Source organism: Equus asinus, chromosome 6 (genome assembly GCF_041296235.1).
Source record: "Equus asinus isolate D_3611 breed Donkey chromosome 6, EquAss-T2T_v2, whole genome shotgun sequence".
Lineage (NCBI taxonomy): Eukaryota > Metazoa > Chordata > Mammalia > Perissodactyla > Equidae > Equus > Equus asinus.
In genome coordinates, this window is record NC_091795.1 from 64,220,001 (window position 1) to 64,239,520 (window position 19,520).

Consider the following 19,520-nt stretch of genomic DNA (forward strand, 5'->3'; position numbering starts at 1 on the left):
CACATCAAGAAAAGGCTGTCTTTGGGGGCTGGCCTGGTGGTACAGCAGTTAAGTGCACACGTTCCACTTTGGTGGCCTGGGGTTCGCTGGTTCGGATCCCGGGTGCGGACATGGCACCGTTTGGCAAGCCATGCTGTGGTAGGTGTCCCACATATAAAGTAGAGGAAGATGGGCACAGATGTTAGCTCAGGGATAGCCTTCCTCAGCAAAAAGAGGAGGATTGGCAGCAGATGTTAGCTCAGGGCTAATCTTGCTCAAAAAAAAAAAAAAAATGCTGTCTTTAAGGAAAGTACAACTGCTTTGCGTAGCTACCCATAAAGATTCTGGGGTCAATTAAGCCATCAGGATTTAATTCAGCAGGTATTTAGCTGGGCTTATATTTGGTGACTCACAATCAATCAGTCGACTCCATTCTTCAAGAAAGAAATAAAAGACAGAAAGCATACAGGACGAAAATAGGGAGTTACAGAAGCACAGTGTAATGGGGATCCTATTGGCATGAAAGAAAGAAGCGAGACCTCATGGGCACAGGACTGAGCTGAGGGGCTGCTATACGGGCTCCACTGGGCAAAGGGCTCTGGACTGGGATGTCCACCTGCTTGGCTGTGACCTTTCTCCATGGAAAGCCCGAGAACTGGAATTATAGCTCCCGGGGTCTTTTCATCTCTAATGTGCTGTTATTCTAAGCAGTGGATTTCAGTCTGTTAGTAATAGGATCTCTTTAGCAGAAAGCCCAATGTCTAAAATGGACATAGGCAGCATCCGGTGGGAATGAGGGGGAGTCAGCAGAGTATAGGCCATCGTGACCTACTTGCCCCAGCCCCATGACAAGACAGAGGCACCTCTATAAGCCAATCTAGAAACCTCCTCTTTGTCACCAAACTGAGCTGGCTATAGACTATAAAAGCGTGTGTATGTGTGTCAGGGGGGTTCACATGTAAAAGTCTGGAGGTGCTGGCCTGGCCTCCTCAGGAGGCCAAGATGCCTTTACAGAGGTCTTAAATCAGGAACAGGCCTTGGGTCTCCCAGAGCAGAGCCCCCCCACTCCCCTTACCACCACCACCACCATTCCCACCACAAAGTTATACTGTCAGATGCTTGGCTAGAGAATCAACAACCTTGAAAACTTCCAAGGAAGGCACAGAAAGAGATACAAAATGTGTTCACAAATCAATTTCCCCAATGCCCAGAGCTTAGCACATCCCTCCTCAACCGTGATAGCCTTCAAAGTCTGCAGAAGATTAAAAAGAAGCAGAAAAAAGTGGAGGGTTACCCAAGGTTGCAAGCACAATGGCCAGAACGTGTGTAAATACTGGAGTGGCCCTGTGCTGCTTTGGATCCCCTGATATAATGGCCATTTCCTGGAGCCCCATTTCCTCTCATTGTATTTCAGTGGAACAAAAATGTTATAGTGAGCAGTTACTCAGTCACATAGGTTATTTTAATAGATACATCCTACAAGCCTTGAAAACCTGCTCTATGCTCTGATAAGAAGGCTAAATATATCACAAGCCTTCAGAGTGAATTTGAGAATCTAAAACAGTGAGATTGGAATGCACACGTGTATGTTTTTCTCAGCGCATCCTGCAGGTTTCCTCACATTCTGGTCCCCTTGACAGATACTCATGTGATGCTTCCCCCGCATCTTGGTTTAAACCACTGCTTGCATGCAACAGTGGAGAATTTTGTTGCACTGACATCTTTTCTGCAGCCCTCATTCAGCTGCACATTTAATCTGAAGGCTGATGCTCTCCTTTATGTATATGTGCATTTTTGCAAATACAAATATGTCCGACAGACAACACTGAAGTACTAGTGGCACAAGAGCTGTCTGTCCAGGGTGCTATCACAAAAGCTGCTCTTTCCAGAAACCATTTGTGAGCCCCTACCAGATCTGCAATTCATGGCTGCTCTTGGAATTTCCACTCTCACGATCAGAGACAAATCTGTGGCAGCCCAGCTGTCTGATCAAAGTTCTCCTTTCCCTCAGATCAGACCAGCCTGAACGAATGCTATCATTTGGTTTTAGATTTGTAAAGCTAATCTAAAGACAAAGGCTGTCATTATCTCCAGAAAGACACTGATACATTAAAAAAAAATATTTCCAAGCCTCTCAGAAAATCAGACTTAAAACATCAATATTGCAGGCAAAATATCTTAAAGCAGTGGTTCTCAACCCCGACTGCTCATTAGAAGCCCCTCCCAGGGACATTTTCAAACCATTCCCAGCTGCTCCAGGCGGCTCTCATGGGGAGCCAGGGTTGAGAACCCCTGTCTTGAGAACCGCCCCCTGGCGTGGTGGTCTTGCAAGGATCTAAATCAGTGGTTCTCAACCTTTGTTACATAATAAAATCCCGAGGAGATTTCAAAAAATATCAATAGCTGGGACTCACCCTGAAAGACTCTAACTTAATTGGTGTTATTTGAATATTCAGCCAGGGTTGAGGACCACTGATCTAAGTTGTCACACTTCTCTGATCAACTTATCCTTAAATAAATGAAGATGGAGAACTCAGGAAATCTATCTTCATATACTTCTTAAATCTAAAAATCCAAAGGCCAGCACTACTTTGCCTACCTTAAACAGGAAGCAAGTAATAAAAGCATCTGAACGAACAATTAAATTTGATGTCATGATGCCCACGTTCATCCCTTTCAGGCTGAGTATCCCTCAGGTCCTCATGTGGAGCTTGCTTTATTTCATCTCGTGCACTCTTCAAACAAGATCATTTATCTGGTTTCTAAACCAACAGCAGATTAGAATCGAGCAAATTAGAAGTGATGGCAGGGGCAAGTAGAAAGAGGAGTGAGACGATGAGAAGCAGGTCCCCTGACTGCAGGGAGAAGCGACTGCTAATGGGGAAGAGACAGAGAATCTGGAATAAGTAGACACTGCACAAAAAAGCATTCAAGTTAAGGTTCTTTATTGAAGGGACTCTGTGGACATCAAGGTGCCACATCACCAATAATCCTAAGAATAGCCCAGAGTCACTTAGAATAAGTTAAATTATGTTCATTATAACCTAGTTATGGAAGCTGAAATATATGTGATGACTTCCATTAAAAATAGTAATAATAAAAAGCAAGTGCAATGAAAGGGATGAATTGTAGCTATGTGGAAATTGCAGCGCCTGGAATGAGTCATTTCCTGAGGATCCCAGGTAGCCCCGGACTTCTAGAGGAAACATTTTAGCAGGAAAAGCCTCAGTTTGACCAAGAAGAAATCCCTCTCGCTGTCAGACGCAGAAGAGAGTGAGGCCTGAGGGAAACCGTAATGGATGATCCTGACCCTCGGGGTTTCTGGGCACCAGGGCACAGCCAGAGTTCTCTGAGCTTTCACTGAAAACCTAAAATCAGGCAGAGCGAAGTCCCAGGGGAATCCTTCCTGGCTGGCAGGATCCGATTAATCCGGGTGGGCCTCCTGTTAACTCTGTCTCCACTGCACAGGGTCTCCAAGCCTGCAATGCTGAGAATTTCATTCCTCGAGGCCACACATCTCACTGTCCAGACACTACTTCTAATTGCAAAACCCTGGAATGGGTAATACCCGAATCCCTAACACTTTGTCAGTTCTCCTTGGTTTATACAGTTAGGCTGTTGTTTTCAAATTTTTCCCCTCTCCAGAGGAAATCTTATATGGACCTCAGATTACAAAGATAAAATGGGACACCCTTGGTTGAAGGGCTCTTGGTAGCCAGAGTCTTGCTACCCCTCCCTCCCATCAAAGTCCGATGAAACAGCTGGTTAGGAAACCATCTGGAAAGAACCTGCCTGGCCCCGCTGCCCACAACAGAACTTCCCCTCCCCAAAGCCACCTGCTCTGTGGCCAACACTGCCCAGTGTTGATGACTACTGTGGAGCCCCGAGTTGCTATTCTGGTGCAGGTGAGCACCCCTCCCCTCATTACCTCTTATTCTACTAGGCTTTGTATCTGTTCCCCAAATCCATCCCCAAACCTATACAGGTCTGCTAATTGAGCACTTGGACTGGAAACCCCATTTTCATCAAGCTCCTAAGTGTAGGTACTGTTCCAGCCAACATGAACTGATGTCAGGAAGCCAGCTGCCAGCAGTGCTCCCAGCAAAGCCTACAACACAGCCCGGCTCCTCCCAGCTATGGGGACAGCACCTCACTTCCAAATGGCCTGGTGCAGAATTTCCAAAACCCGCCAGCAGGTGAGATTCACTTAGGGTCTCTATTCGATGTGCAGATTCCCAGACCCACGGGATTCCAGTTTCTGATGAAACCACCTGGGAAATCCACAGGTGAACCAAAGCCACAGGTGATTCGCATCATCTGGTGAGTCTGAGAAACTGGCTTCAGGCTGAACTGTGAGGCTCCGGAGCCAGAACGCCCGGGTTTGACTGCCGGCTCTACATTACCACACATTTTTGCACAGGTGACTTAAGCGGTCTGCGCCCTCGGCTTCCACATCTGTAAAGCAGTGGTGATGACAGTGGCTGCCTCGGGTGGTTGGAGGGTTAGGCGCCTTGAGGGCGTGCACAGCCCTTAGAGCCCCCTGGGCACATGGTAAACCCCCAGGAAGGCTTGCTGCTCTTTGATAATGAACTGTCACACCTGCCACCTTGCCCCCACCTCTGACTTCTCACACAAAATACTCTGCTTTCCTCATTCAACCTCCAGCACCCCAGATTAACCCTGTTTGTGCCCTGTTGGCCTGTCCCACCCCTGGAAGTGGGGCCTGGCCCCTTTGGGTCTACCTGGGTCTGCCTCATCTTCTCGAGTGAATCAGGTCATGTGCAGATGGAACCTCTAGATAAAATAGATGAAAGAAGATACTAGCAGCAGCCAGAAAGAGAAGGAGTGAGGCGACAGAAGGAAGGGTGGGGAATACAAACTTCACTGATGTCACAGTTTTCTAGGAACTCTGTGGATGAGCTAAACAGCAACTGTCACTTGAACTGTCTCTTCCCTGTAACTCCTCCTGGAGCCTTGAGACAAATTCTACCATGTGGCCAGGCCAGGGACACTCAGAGACACTGGACAGGTGACCGGGAGGGCCCAGCACTCCCTGGAAACCAGAGGCTGAGGAGCAGTGCAGGGCAGAAACAAGTCACCGGAGGACTGGGACTGATGCTCCCTGTACATTACTCACTTCAAACAAAGATCCCCAGCATGTGGCCATGGAAGGACACGGAAGCCTGGAGAGAAGGGGTGTCTATTCACCCCCACAATGACCCAGCAGAGCTATGAGACTCTTGGCCCTGGGATGGCACAGCTTACAACTTGCCTGTGACCGGTTCAGCAGAGCCCTAGAAGGTACGGGGTTGCAGCAACGAGTGAGCGGGGAGGAGATTCAAGGCAACTTCAGGACCCTGTCTCTATCTCACTCCAACAGACAGCACAGCCGGGCCTCCCAGCTACCAGGTGCCGCACGGGACAGGGAGGTCAGAGTTTCCTTCTGGCTGAACCAGTCACATCGGCTCTATTTCCTCCCGCCATCTCTCAGCGCTGCTGGCTCTGAGGGGAACTGTCTCCACGAGTTCAGAAAACGAAACCAAACGACATACCATGTCTGAATGACACCGAGTAAGAACAACAGATCATTTTTCAGCAAGACCCTTCTCATCTGTGCCACAGGGCACCCTGGGGTAGTGACTCCCCATTCCATCAATGTTTCCCAAACATCTGCCAATCACAGACCACCCTACAGTTTTCACTCTCTACGCTTACCACTTATAGCTCTTCCTCTCATATAATTTTATTTCTGAAGAAAAAATTTATAATACTACTTAGGAAAGTTACTATCAGTGGCCACAAATAATTATTTTTAATGCAATACAAAGAAAATAATATTCTTCTGAGGTCTTCTGCTTTTGTTTAAAAGGAGAGAGAAGTATTAGAGAGATGTTATTGACACTCTGATCCCAAACTGAGAGTTTCTCCTTGTTATGATCTGGACTGAAAGAAAATTAGGGGAAAAGGAGGAAGAATAACTTTTTTTTGAGGTAGAATTACCTGCAGTGCAATGCCCAGATCTTAAGTGTATAGTTTGCTGAGTTTGACAAATGTATACACCTGTGCCACCAGTGGCCCTATAAAGACAAAGAACATAATCATTATCCCAGAAATTATGCCTCTTTCCAGTCAACCTCTCCCCAACAAGAGGCAACCGCCATTTTGATTTCTATCCCCATAGATTAATTTCTTTTTGTTCTTGAATTTCATGTTATTGGCTCACGGGGATGGCTTTTTCATTGTTAAATAAAGTTATGTAAATGTTATACTTTTGCATATGTTTGAAAATTTTCATAATAGAAAGGTTTTTTGTTAAAGTTATGGAATGCCCTGTCAGCACTTTGCCTACAATCTTCTCCAGACCCTCCAATGGAATGAGAACTACAGTTCGGGGCCCCCTGAACTAATGAAAGGGGAAGACGCCAAATTAGGAAGCTAGATTCCCACTTTGCAAATCCCAACATGATGCTGATTATAGCATTGATTTGCCAAATTTCCTCCCCTAAATCCCAACAAATCTGATTATGTGTTAAGCTCCCCATAAAAAGTCTTCTCCTAGACTCACATTCCTTCACAATCAGCCCAGTTCTTCCTCCGTCTTTGGGCAGGTTCGGCTCCCCTCCACCCACACGTGCCCCTCATCCCCACCATGGGCTGTTCACACTGCCCCTTCTGAGGGACCACTTTCCTGCCCACCTTCCCCCCTCTATAGTCCTTCCTCAGGACCCCACACAAGGACAACACCTCTCCCCTCCTTCAAAGTTGAGTTTATACTACACATTTCCACTTAGCCTTTCTTGTCTTCTGCTGTTACTTATCTTTCAATATGAACACACCTCATCGCTTCAGCTAGGAACTGAGCTCCTTGAGGGCAGGCAAAGATTATCTTGGCATCAATGAAAAGATATCAGAGACAGAGTACACGTGGATGAATGCGTGTGACTGAAATGAAGCAAAAGTTCCTGAAAGCTGGATCCTGACAAGGTTCAAATTCACAGCCTTGACGAGAAAGAAAGAAATGAACAGAGGCAGCAGTAGTATCTTCAGGGATGGCAGTTTATATACAGAGCAGCGCCATTTCTCTGACTTTCCTATCAGATTCCAGGGCCCCACCACTAGGAATTCAGACTTAACAAGTCTGGAGTAGGGCTCAAGAGATTGCACATCCCCCAGCTCCCGGAGGATTCCAATGCTGGTGGTTCATAGCCCACACCAAAAGAAACACCTCCTATAAACAGAGAACAGGCTGGGATACTGAACATCCCCAGGCCTAGAAGACCAAGGAAATGGCGTTCCTGGCAGGCACGTGGAGCCTAATGTATGTTCTAGTTAATTCTACCTCTGTCACTGGAGGTAGAGTCAAACAGTAAGAACCCACCCCAATACAACCAAAGGTGAATATGAACTGAATGTAGAGAGAAGTAGATTCCACATGAGGGAAAAGCTGAAGCCCAGCAAAGGAAACCACAGTTCCTGACTGGGACCTTGTCCTATTTTCCTTAAAACGCTACACAGTGGTGTTTTTCTGTTCCTGGAAGGAAAACCAACAAACAGTAAGGTAAACTTCGGGGTGCAGCCTCGGGTGGGTGAGGGTATATGTGTGCACAAATGCACGTAGTGATTTAGAAAATTTTTTGAATAAAAACACTAACCACAGGACAGCAACCAGCAGGACGATGCCGAGAGAACGGGCATTCTCACCGCAAGGAACGAAAACCCCGAGTATTTGTCCTCCGCAACCAGGGAACAAAGGGGGTTTTGAGATGGCTGTGTGTGAAGGAGGCAGAAGTCATTCCAGCACTTAGAGCTTCAATTGAAAACAAACAAACAGCCCAAGGCTGCCCAAGGACCCAGGCTGCCAAGCACCAGTCGGGGAGCACACGCTGGCCGCTGGGGCCAGCACACAGCTATTTATATTTGTAATCCAATTTGGATGGGGAAGGCACATGAAAATAAATTGATTATCTTGAAACTGTAAGAGCAAAATTTGCCGGGACATAAAGTAATGAAATAATAAAGAGGAAGTACCCGAGTAGGTCAACCGAGGGGACGTTCCTCATGAGCTGTTTCCGACCCAGTTTGCTTTCTGGATTCAGACGTGGTGCAACCATGGCCGACGACTTGCCAGAAATCATATGCCAACCTGTGGGTAGAGGTCGGTTGAGTTTTCCCCCTTGCTCTGTGTGTGTGTGTGCGCATATATATGTATACATAATCAATCAGCGAAAAAAACCACTCAAGAGATTATATGACAGAGAGCAGATTATCTCAACTCAGTTTATAGCTTGTGAGGAAGAAAAGTGGAGAGTTCATGAAAAACAACCATCCTTCCCAAATCTAAGGGTCAAACAAAAGCACACATTATCCTGAAAACACAGGCCTTCTATCTTAGGTCTCTCTCATCCCCTCTTCCCTGGAGGCTGGATTCAACTCTGCCTTTCCACAGTAACAAAGGCAACCATTTATTAAGCATGTGGTAGATGCCAAGGGCTGGAGATGAACAGTCTGGAATGGCCACGCCAGTCCTGGGATAGGGATTTTCAGCCCATTTTAAAGATCAAGAAACTGAGGATCATAATCTAAGTGACTTGCTCAACTACCACAATGCTACCCAACAAGGACTCAGGATTGGAACTTAAGTCTGTCTCGGGTGCGTTTCATTACACCACACTGCCTCCATGAATGGACGCAAACAGAGTCTCCAAAATCACTGTAGACTCACTCCCAGGAAGCAAGCAGCTGAGCTGTGAGTACTTGTTGGGTCAGAGTCAGAAGAAGAAAGCGGACAAAGGACAGTAAGAGGCCTGGGGAAGCATTGGTAGTTTAGTCAAGAAAGTATTCCTCCCTTAACTCAGCCAAGAGCGTTTATTCAGCAGATTTAAGGAGGGGTAACTTCAATTCACAGACTGCACATACGAAGAGTACCCCTTATTATGGACTTTACCTCTGTGGGTAAATCATAAAAAAAATAAAGGTTTTGATGAAGCTCGAACAGACATGTCTAGGCTAAACCTCATCTCCACTTATTACCTATTGATTTTGAGAAATAATGTAATCCATCAAGGATTCAGATAATACATTTTTAAAGTGGAAGGGCTGGGGAGGGGATGAGGTGAGCAGAACCCTGGATGAGGTCGTCTTCTGTGGTCCCCTCCAACAAGGAGGTTGATGATTCTAGTAACTAAGAAAAGCAACCCACCCTATGGTACCCCAGCCTCCTAGGAAAGTGATGATGAGGAACTATTTCTAATATTTTGGAAAGCCTAAAGAAAAGCATATATGTCACTGAGATAAGACTACACGGCAAGTTAGCAAGTTTAGTTGCTTTAATGTGGAGGCCCTGGTGACTAAGCTGCTGGTGACGAGTGGTTCTGGTCCCGGGTTTTTGATTAATAGAAAATAGCAAGAAAATTGTCTTTTAGAAATGCAGTTTAGGGGCCAGCCTCGTGGCCAAGTGGTTAAAGTTCTCCATGCTCTGCTTTGTTGGCCTGGGGTTCGCAGGTTCAGATCCTGGGTGCCGACATGCTCCACTCATCAGCCATGCTGTGGAGGCATCCCACATACAAAGTAGAGGAAGACTGGCATGGACGTTAGCTCAGGGCTAATCTTCCTCAAGCAAAAAAAAAAGAGGAGGATTGGCAATGGATGTTAGCTCAGGGCAAATCTTCCTCACACACAAAAAAAGAAATGCAGTTTAGTCCCATGGTTGGGGGAGGGGAAGCTAATCAAAGGATTGAAAAACTAGGATGATCTTTTCAAGAAAAATATGCCTAAAGATGGGCTTCTGGGAATAGGATGGGAAGTGGGATTCAGGGATAGTCATTTAATTTAAAATGAAGTGATTCTTCTGCAGGAGTTTCTGATACGTTGTGTAAAGTATTTCAAGAGCACCGGCAATTTCTGCAAGCACTGTCCAGATTTTTCCTGGCTCTGAGCTGACACAGTTAAGCTGTCATCAGTGGCTCAGCAGTGTCAACTGGATGAACTGGCTGAGAAAAGGAAAGAAAAGCATTTTTATGGTGGTCTTTTTTTTTAAGTGGAGATATATTATTTACGAGAAGAACGGAAGAAAGCCATTGCAAAACCAGGAGAGGAGAAAACCATAGGCTTCCACTTGTCATGAGAGCCAATTGCTGGTCAGCTCCAGCTGACCAGATGGTGGGATCAGATCGCCCCAGAAGCCCCCCTGGAAGGTTCTGATGAGATGCAACCCCCAGCAACTGAGCATTCCTGAAGCCAACCCTACAGAGGTTTGGGAGCATCCAATACTCCTTTGTCTCCCCGCTGCACCTGGGGAAAGAAAGCATAGCCAAGGGATTGCTTCAGGAGGCCGGGGGAGCATCTCCGTTTTTCCTAAAGCCATCACTCGTCCTCTTGGTCACCTCATTCCCTTGCCTAAGAAGTTCCCGTCTTTTTGCTGAGAAATCAAACTGATTCTGCTTAAGCCCCTAGAACTAACGACCTGTTTACAAGAAATATAGGGACAGAAGAACATGTTAAAAGACACCATGGGGATACAATCAGCAAAACCCAGAATGTGGGAAACCTTATAGGACAAATGACTAATTTCTTCAACAAATAAAGGGCAAAAACAAAAAAAGGAAAAGGATAAAGTAGAAATCTATGAATGAAAAGAGACTTAAAAACCATCAACCAAATGCAATATACAGACCTTATTTGAATCATGATTCAAACACATCAGCTGTTTAAAAAAAGTTCATAAGACAACTGGAAAAATCTGAACACTGACTAGATATCTGACGATATGAAGAAATTCATGCTTTTTATGTGATAATGGCATTGTAGTTATATATTTTTAAGTGTTCTTATCTTTTGAGATAAATACAGACATATTTACAGATGAAATATATGATGTCTGGAACTTTCATTAAAATAATTCAGTTGGGAGGAACCTATGGATAGAGGTAGAGGTGAAACAAAATTGGCCATGTATTCACAAACATCAAAGCAGTTAGTGTGGATTTATTATACTGTTCTATCTTTATATGTGTTTAAAATTTTCCATAGTAAAATACTTTTTAAAAAACTAAAAGATGACTATAATATAGAGATTTTTATGACAAGAAAATTATAAAATTGTAGTTAAAAAATAATTCCATTTAAAATAACTCATACTACATACACCTGTATTAACTTATGTATATATGAATAGCATATCTATCTATATAATTTTACAGGCATAGGAAATCTGGAAGCATAGACACCAAACTTTTAACTACTAATCCTATTTTCTGGGGCAGGATGGGACTGGAGGGAGATACTCATTTTTTTACTGTATGAATTTCTGCTTTGTTCCAATTCCTTCCATCAAGCATGACTTACTTCTCAGTTTACACATGCAGCATGGGAGGAGACACGGTGACCCCCTGGAGCCCCCAAACTAGCTCTCCAGGGCTCTGTACCCTGGACCACCGCCCCTAATACCAGGCTCAGCTCCAGACTGGCAGCCACTCCTTGCCCACAAACATCCCCACTCCCGTGCTGCCTCTGTGCCTTCATCCACCAAGCATTCTCCTCCCACGCAACCTTCAAATCTCAGCTCCAGAACCGTCTCTTCTATCCAGGCAGTCCTGCTGGACTACCTCGGGGCACAAGGGGCTCCCCTCTCTGCAAGATGGCCAGGACCTGACAACACTTGGCCACTGTGTCTGCATGGTACACTCTTAGAGGAAACCAGGCCATAATCCACTTACTGCCTAGGAGGCCTATGACATGGCTGGGCACATGTTAGGTGTTCGATAAAGTTCCAAGTTACTTCACCTTTGTGAGCCTTGATTTCCTCACGTGTAAGTGAGGATGCGGTGCCTCCCTCACTGGACTGCTGTAAGGACTAGTCAAGGGGAAGTAGGGAGAGCTCCCCACACCTGTTTCAAAGGTTCTGTCTGGTGTACACAAACAGCCCCACTGAGACTTGCAACTGGAAGTTCTAAGAGAATGGAAAGGGAACCCGAAAATCCACCTGGATCCATATGCCGGGAAGAACAATGCACTCAGAACTGCTCATTAGTTTAAACATTAATAATAGAAATAACGTCCCGGGGTCAGGAGGAGGAGCTCTGAAGGTCACACTTTGAACTCCCACTAGGTGGCAGTATTGTTTTCTTGCCGTTATGCAAATAGAGGGGAGGGCCATCAGAAGGGGAAAACAAACATTTTCTGAGACTGATACAAAGGAGAACATTTCTATATTAATTTCCCCACAGTCCTGAAATAGCAGTTAACTTGAGCTACTGCACCGACTCAGAAGAACACCCAGTGATACCAACGATGAAATCCCACATAGGATCCCTTGGTCTCTCTGCAGGGGATAAGAGGAGTGTTGGGGATAAACGCCAGGGAGAATGGGAGTGGAAGTGGAGGTACCATCTCAAAGAGGAAACTCCAGTCAGGAGTGAGAACTTGCTAGAAGTCCAAACCATGACTCGACCCTCCTCATCTGAAAAGGAACATGAATGCACCCCATCGAAATGAGTCCCCCTGTCAGGGACTCCCAGAGCACACTTCTCTCACATTCCCCACAGGACCTAGCTAGTATATGAGTATGAGGAGACAGCAATCGAGGGACTGACTCTCCCTACTTAAAACTAGCCTTCCATCCACGCACAGCTCAAACAGCACCTTCTCAGGGAAGCTTTCCCTGACAACCCCCCACTCCCACCCCATCCGTCTTCAACTAGGTTCCGTCCCACTGCTTTATGCTCTCACAACACCCTACACTTTGCTTTGTAATACATACCCCAAATGTCAACCGAATTATTAACTGCGGACTGCAACCCCCCTTTTGTAGATGAGCAAACTAACGTTCTGGGAGCTTATGTTACTCACCCAAGACCCACACAGCCAGGAAGTGGCAGGGCAAGATTCAAACTTGGGGCTATTTGAGCATAGAACCTGCAGGATCTTTTATCTATACCCTCATGTAGTTGATTATTTAATATTTGATACCTATAAAAAGATATTTATAATATACATGTGACCTATGCGAATTATGAAGCATAACAAAAGAATTCGAATGACCCTAACAGCCAACCTAAACACTGGAACGGAGCCTTGAAGCTGCCAGTGCCCTTCCCTCCAACGTCATCCTCCCGCCCTCCCCCACGCCTGAGGACACACTGCCCTGAATTTGTGTTTACTATCCTCTTGCTTATTTTCACTTCTTCTTAACTTTGGATTGAAGTGGAATATACTTACAGAAAAGTGCACAGAGTGACGGGACCTGTGTGACCAGTGCCCAGATCAGGAAACAGTCAGATGCAGCACCAGATGCCCCTGGTGCCCCTTACAGACAGGAGACCCTGTGTTCTTCTCACCGGGCCACACTGCCCCTAAGGGCTCCTTACCTTTGTCTAATAAAATGAAACTCTTCCTGTTAGGGCTGGGGTCTTTCTCGTAGATGATACACTCAATCAGAAGGAAGGGTTGGCCTTCTGGGCTCTTGGGAGGAGTTTGCTTGGAGAGCTCTGGGCCAGAAAAGAACTAGAGTCATTAATGCAAAAAGGCCAGTGTGGATGTCCAGCCGTGTGAGGCCTCCTCCAGAAGTTTTCTTCAAGGCCCTGGAACCTTACTGGGGCTCCTTTAAACAGAATTAGAGTGCGGGGGGGCCAGGCAGGGGAGGGAGGAGCAGGCAGAGTAGCATCATTAAAGCCTCATGTGTGGTTTTGATTAGATCATCTGAATTAATAGTTCTCACAGGCAGGTCTTGAGTAAAAGCAGATAAGTCTGCAAATAGACCACCTACTGGAAAATACCGAGCTTGGTGCTGGAGTTAAGATTCAAGTCCCCTGAGGAAAACCAGCAAGATGATGTGGATGAGATGCTAGGGTTACTCAGTTGATTAGGATGCCCTGAGAAAAGCCACCCTCCGTCCTTTAATCTGGTTATTTATTCTCTTCAGTGGGCAAGGGCAGCTTCTGGTCCTCTCAAATCAGCCGGCATCTATGGAGCATGTGCGCATGCAAGAGCCAAAGCTTGCAGGAAAATGCCAAAGGAATGGCTCAGAAAATAAGGAGAGTGTAAGCACCGTGTGCCTGGTGGTCAAGAAAGAATGTCTTCTAGGAGAAGGGCTGGGTGGGGGCTGGAACTGGGCCTTAAGGAGGGGCGGGGTCTCCATCAGAATGTCTCTCTCCAGAGGCTTCACTATTCAGTCTCATGTGAGGTGCTGAATTCATTGTCTAATTAATATGTTGGAAGACAGAAGTAAAACTCTGTAACACTCAGTGGTAAATGAATTCCTAGCACTGTTAAGAGGAACCAGTTCCACTCTCCTGGGCTCTGGTATAACCCTTTTAACTTTTCTCACAGTCCACGAGAACTGGCGGCTGAGGGGAGTGGAGCCGCTTGGGTCCCTTAGTTCCTGAGAGCAGGCAGGGAAAAGAAATACCCTTAAATTACCACATGAAGCCCAAGTGCAGCCTTCCCGTCTCCATGGAAACTTCCAAAGCCTTCACTTCATTGGAACCCAATGTTCTGAAAGGTGTGCCCAGTGTTCCTAATTATTCTCCTCATTGTAGTCAACAGGAGGGTTTTTCTTGGCGAGTCCGGGCAAAATGGATATCAACTCCCAAGTAGGAGCTACTAGAACCCAGGGTGGAGCTTGGTGTATCCTGGCCCTTCATAATCAGAGATAATGCCACTCCTGTCACAAAAACCTATAGTTAGGTGGTACCTCTCACCCTACATGGAGACTGACCTTCGGTCTGCCATATGGTCCACACTTCTCTCTCAGAATTTTTAAGAACACCTTACGTGTATATAGTACTTTTCACTTCCAAACTACCGACTGAGGAAATATCCATAGTACATAGCTCATGGATTATATTTATGCTCCTGCTTTGTGGATTTGCAATATTAGTAATCTTATACAGTATATCTAATCTCCATGAGTAGAACAGAAACTCTTTGACTGAAAAGAATGAATTCACCTTTCACTGTATCTTTCTTGGCCACCAACATGATGTGGACAGTGAGTCCTTCTAAAATGTATGGGTGTATGCTCATCCAAGGGGGCTTTCAAACCAGTTGGTGCTCAACAGCTCGGAACCCCAGCGCGGGGGACGTCCTGGGGAGGGGCCTGCAGGAGGATGAGAGCAGCAAGTGGGTCTTGATCATGCTCCCCTGCAGGCTCCCTTCACAGAACAAACAACTAAGATTGGCTGGGGAGGGGAGGGCCACAGCGGTGCCCGGGCCCCGGAAATCAGGAGCCAAAGTGCCTTCAGTGAGTAGTCAAAGCCTGCTTTTTGCAACCTCCTGGCTTACTTTTTCTGGAATATGGGCAAGCACCAGGACCTGACTAATGAGCGCCCATGTGGACGCAGTCATGGCCACCCAAGACCTCACAGGAAGGGAGGAGGCAGAGGGCCAGCTCACAGGGTACTGGGGGAGGAGAGCAGGACCCGGACGAGGTGGGCTGGGCACTAAGTCTAGTTCTCCGTGCAACGGGCAGCAGAACGAGGGGCAAACAGCTAGGTTATCAGGGTTGTGTCCTCCAGGGAGGCACAGGAAAGAATCTCTGAGGCCAGACAGACCTGAGGTTAAACCCAGCTCGATCTCTCAGTAGCTGGGGCCATGGGCACATCATTTCCCTTCTTTGAGCCTCATTTTCCTCCCAGGAAAGACATGCAGACAGCACGAGAGAATACATCCCCGGTATGAATTCCATGCACACGCACACGTTGGTGTTCTTCTTCTACTTTCTCTGTCCATGCTAAATTTTGATTTATCTCCAAAACTATAATTTTCTTCTATCATAAAACACTGGAGGTGAAGGGATCCTTATCTTGGGAGTAAAACACTAGCTTCTAGTCATGAGTCCCTCACTGACCTGCTATGTGATTTCAGTCACTCATCAAATATTTACAGAAGTGCCTACTATGTGCCAGGCACTGTTCTAGGTCCTTGGGATGTGAACAAAAGAGGGGGAAAAAAACCCACTGTCCTTGTAGAGGGTATATGCTAGCCATAAATAAAGTAAGTTATATGATAACTTAGAATGTGATAAATACCCTGGACCAGGAATAGATGGAGCAGGGTAAGGAGGGTCAGGATGGGGACGGGGTGGCAGTGTTACGTAGGGCATTCAGGGCCTGCTGCATCGCAGGGTCAATGAGCAAAGACTTGGAGGCAGAGGTTCAAATATCTGAAGTGATCCAGGCAGAGAGAACGGCCACTGCAAAGACAGAAAAGTGCCTGCTTGTTCTAGAACAGCCAGGTGGCCAGTGGAATGAATCGCGGGGGAAAAATACAAGATGAGATCAGAGAGGCCGGGGAGGGTGCAGATCTTGCTGGGCCTTGTGGGCTGCTTGAAGGATTGTGGTTTCCACCCAGGATAAGGACCCATTGTGGATTCCAAGCAGACGAATAACATAATCTGAAGATCACGTTGGCTAGGACAACAGGGAGAGAGGCCAAGGGTAGAAGCAGAGACACCAGCTGGGGAGCTGCTGTAATTGTCCTGGCTGGAGATGGCAGAGACTCAGACCAGGATGGTGGAAATGTGGAGAAGGGGCCAGATTCTGGATTCAGTTCCTTCTTTGACCCTCCATTTCCCAATCTGCAATAGTTTCGTCACCCCCTTTTCATATTCCAGGCAGGTACGAAAATAAGTAGAAAACAACAACTACAGAGAAGCATTTAGGGCCACTTCGATTTAAAATGCCCCTAGGCGCTCACAACAGTATGAAGAAACTCTTGCTGGTGGGGGAACTTCAGGAGCCTCGAATGCCATGAGCACTGCATGAAGCACGAGGATGAACGGTTTGCATGGAGTCCGCCTTTCCACATGTCTGCGCCCCCCCACACATGCACACACACACACACAGAGCACACTCACTGAGGAGGAAGACAGCAACCCCTGGAGGGAGAAAGAACTATGAGGAGCTTGGCTAGGACACTTTTTTTTTTTTCCTGAGGAAGATTCGCCCTAAACTAACATCTGTGCCAATCTTCCTCTACTTTTTAGTATGTGGGCCGCCAGCACAGCATGGCCACTAACAGAGAGGTGTAGGTCTGTGCCCAGGAACCGAACCCAGGCCACCAAAGCGGAGCACGCTGAACTTAACCAGGGCCGGCCCAAGGACACTTTTTAACCATGTGACCATGAGCGACTTAACTAAAATCCACACGGCTTAGTTCCTCATGAGCAAACAGGATAAAAACATGGACAAATGAGGTTTGGGGGACAATGACATGAACAAATGTGGGTTTACAAAGCTTTGCACATAGTACAGTCTCAATAGATCTTAGTTCCTTCCTTACTGATAACCCACCTTGGGACCCAACCCCACCTTGGGAGGAGAAAGCTGTGGATCATCCAGAATGCAGATGAATCCACTTGTAAATAACTGAGAAGTATCTCCACGGCTATTGTTGTTTTACTGTCCTGTGGACCATTAATAAAAACAACTTCCTTCACCACACCCTGCTGGGGCTGTGTCACCCTGCTTCCTCGGGTCAGCGTGATACCCTGCACTCGGAGACGCCTCAGGAACGGGAGGCGCAGGGCCAGTGCTCTGGGGCACGTGGGAAATGGTGCCCTGGCTCCGGGGGTGTGCAGCCTGCCCTGGCGCCTCCACAAGAGAGTCAGGGTCAGCGTGACCGGGAGCCCTGGCTGGATTCATCTGTCAGGAGGCAGGGATGGAGGGCAGCTTGTCCCAGAGGCCAAGGGCTGTCTGCCTCCCTGGGCCTGTGGCTTCAGAACACCCCCTGGGTGGAACGCCACTCCTCACCTTGCCCTGCTCTGTAGGGTCACCGAAAAATCCATGTCTGATCCCTAACTTTCAGCTCTCCCCAAGGCAAATAACCACGTCAGAGGAGAAGCCGGCACCGAGTGCTTCGGCACAATGGAAAGAAGGCAGGAGAGATGGAGAGGGAAGGGATTCAGCTAAAAGAAAGAGAAGCAGCACTCAGGCCCTGAAGCTGTGCCAAGGTTTCCTCTACAGGCCCCTGCCCAGACTCTGCCCCGGGCTGTGTTCACAACTCAGTTCAACACGTATTTAGGGAGCCGCTCCACAGTGGAAGGCTGGAAGCTACAGATGGCTCGGCAAGCCACTCTGCCAAGCCAGCATCAAATCACCTTCTGGGAGCTTGCGAAGCAGCTGCTGAGAGAAGGGAGGCCTTGAAGCTGTGAGGCTGGTCACAGGCCCTAACCACAGGGGTGGTCACCCCAATGCACCCCAGCCAGGGCTGACCCTGGAACTCCCAGGCCAACACATCCCCGGCTTCCTCCAGCCCCCTGCCCCTCCGAGAGAGATCCCACCAATTATGGCAGCCCAGACGGGTCCCCCAGATGAGCAGCAGCAGAGCGCAAGGGGAGGGCTCCAGGGCCCAGCAGGGAATTTCTATTTCTAACCCTATGTGGCAGTCAGCAGCAGCTGCGGGATGACAGCAGCAGACAGCTCTGACTGGTGAGCAGTGCCTGGCAGGGACAGTGCTAAGGACCCAGCCCACAGCAAGGGTGCTCAGGCATGCGCCCAACGCACCTTCTCCGGGGACTCACGGCTCTGGGTACCACAGCCCCAGGGTTCACCCAGGGTGCCCCCAGCAGGACAGGCGTGCTCCAGATGGCCAGGGGAGAAAGCAGCTGAGAAACTGGCCTTAGATCACTGTGCGGCAAACAGGGGCTCAGCCACTTGGGTCCCCTCTTCCCCATCATTTCTGAAACACCATCATTCCCAAGGCCAGTGCTTTTGCCGGCCTGGGGACACCCCATCTCTAAAATTCTAGAATGATGGTGCCCAGAGAGGCCCAAGCAGTCAGTTCATTCAAGTCCTAATCTTCAGGTGAGAAAAGAGAGACCCAGAGGGAATAACTATGGAGGCCGTGTGCCCTAACCTTTAGCACAAGGTCTTGGGAATAGGAAGATGTGAATCCCGACTCTGCCTCTGGCTGCCCATAAGTTCCATGAGCTCCTGTTTCCCCCTCTGCACAAGGAGGGTGATGACAGCACCCCTTCATTTAGCTGCTGTGACAATCAGACGCGTTGGTGTCTGTGACGTGCTCAGCATGGGGCCAGGTGCAACGAGCGGTAGTGATTGCGACCTCCATCACCACACTCACCCAAAGTCACCCAGCTGGCCAGCAGTAGGCGTGGATCCAGGCCTCCTTCACCCACCACTCCCTCACTGCCCCCCTCCTGCAGCCTGGGTGCCCTTCTCCTGGGGGCACTCCTGGGGGCTGTGACACAGCCACTCTGGCTGGCTCGTCCATCAGAGCAGATTTGGAGGGCTGCAGGTCGCAGGAGCCAAGGCGGATCTTCTTGGACTCATGGCCTTGAAAGACTCACCCTGAGGGGGTTCCTGCTTGGAAAACCCCTCATAGGCTACGCAGCCAGTGCCCAAGGAAACCCGAAGGGGAAGGGACAGACGAGCCAGAAGGACGCTACTGGGCGGGCGCTTGCCTTTCTGGGGACCAGAATGCTGCCCCCTTCCAGAAAGCCTTCCTAGGTCATATCCAGCCAAGATATCTCACCCGGCCACCTGCCATCACCACTCCATTCAAGCGAGCTGATTCTAAACACCTAG

The 19,520-nt window shown here is 47.8% G+C and overlaps 1 protein-coding gene across 3 annotated transcripts in view; it reads right to left on the minus strand.

Annotated features, from left to right (window-relative positions):
• The window catches only part of PRKCE (protein kinase C epsilon), a 496,436-nt gene that overhangs the window by 370,061 nt on the left and 106,855 nt on the right, over window positions 1-19,520 (minus strand). The window lies entirely within an intron of this gene.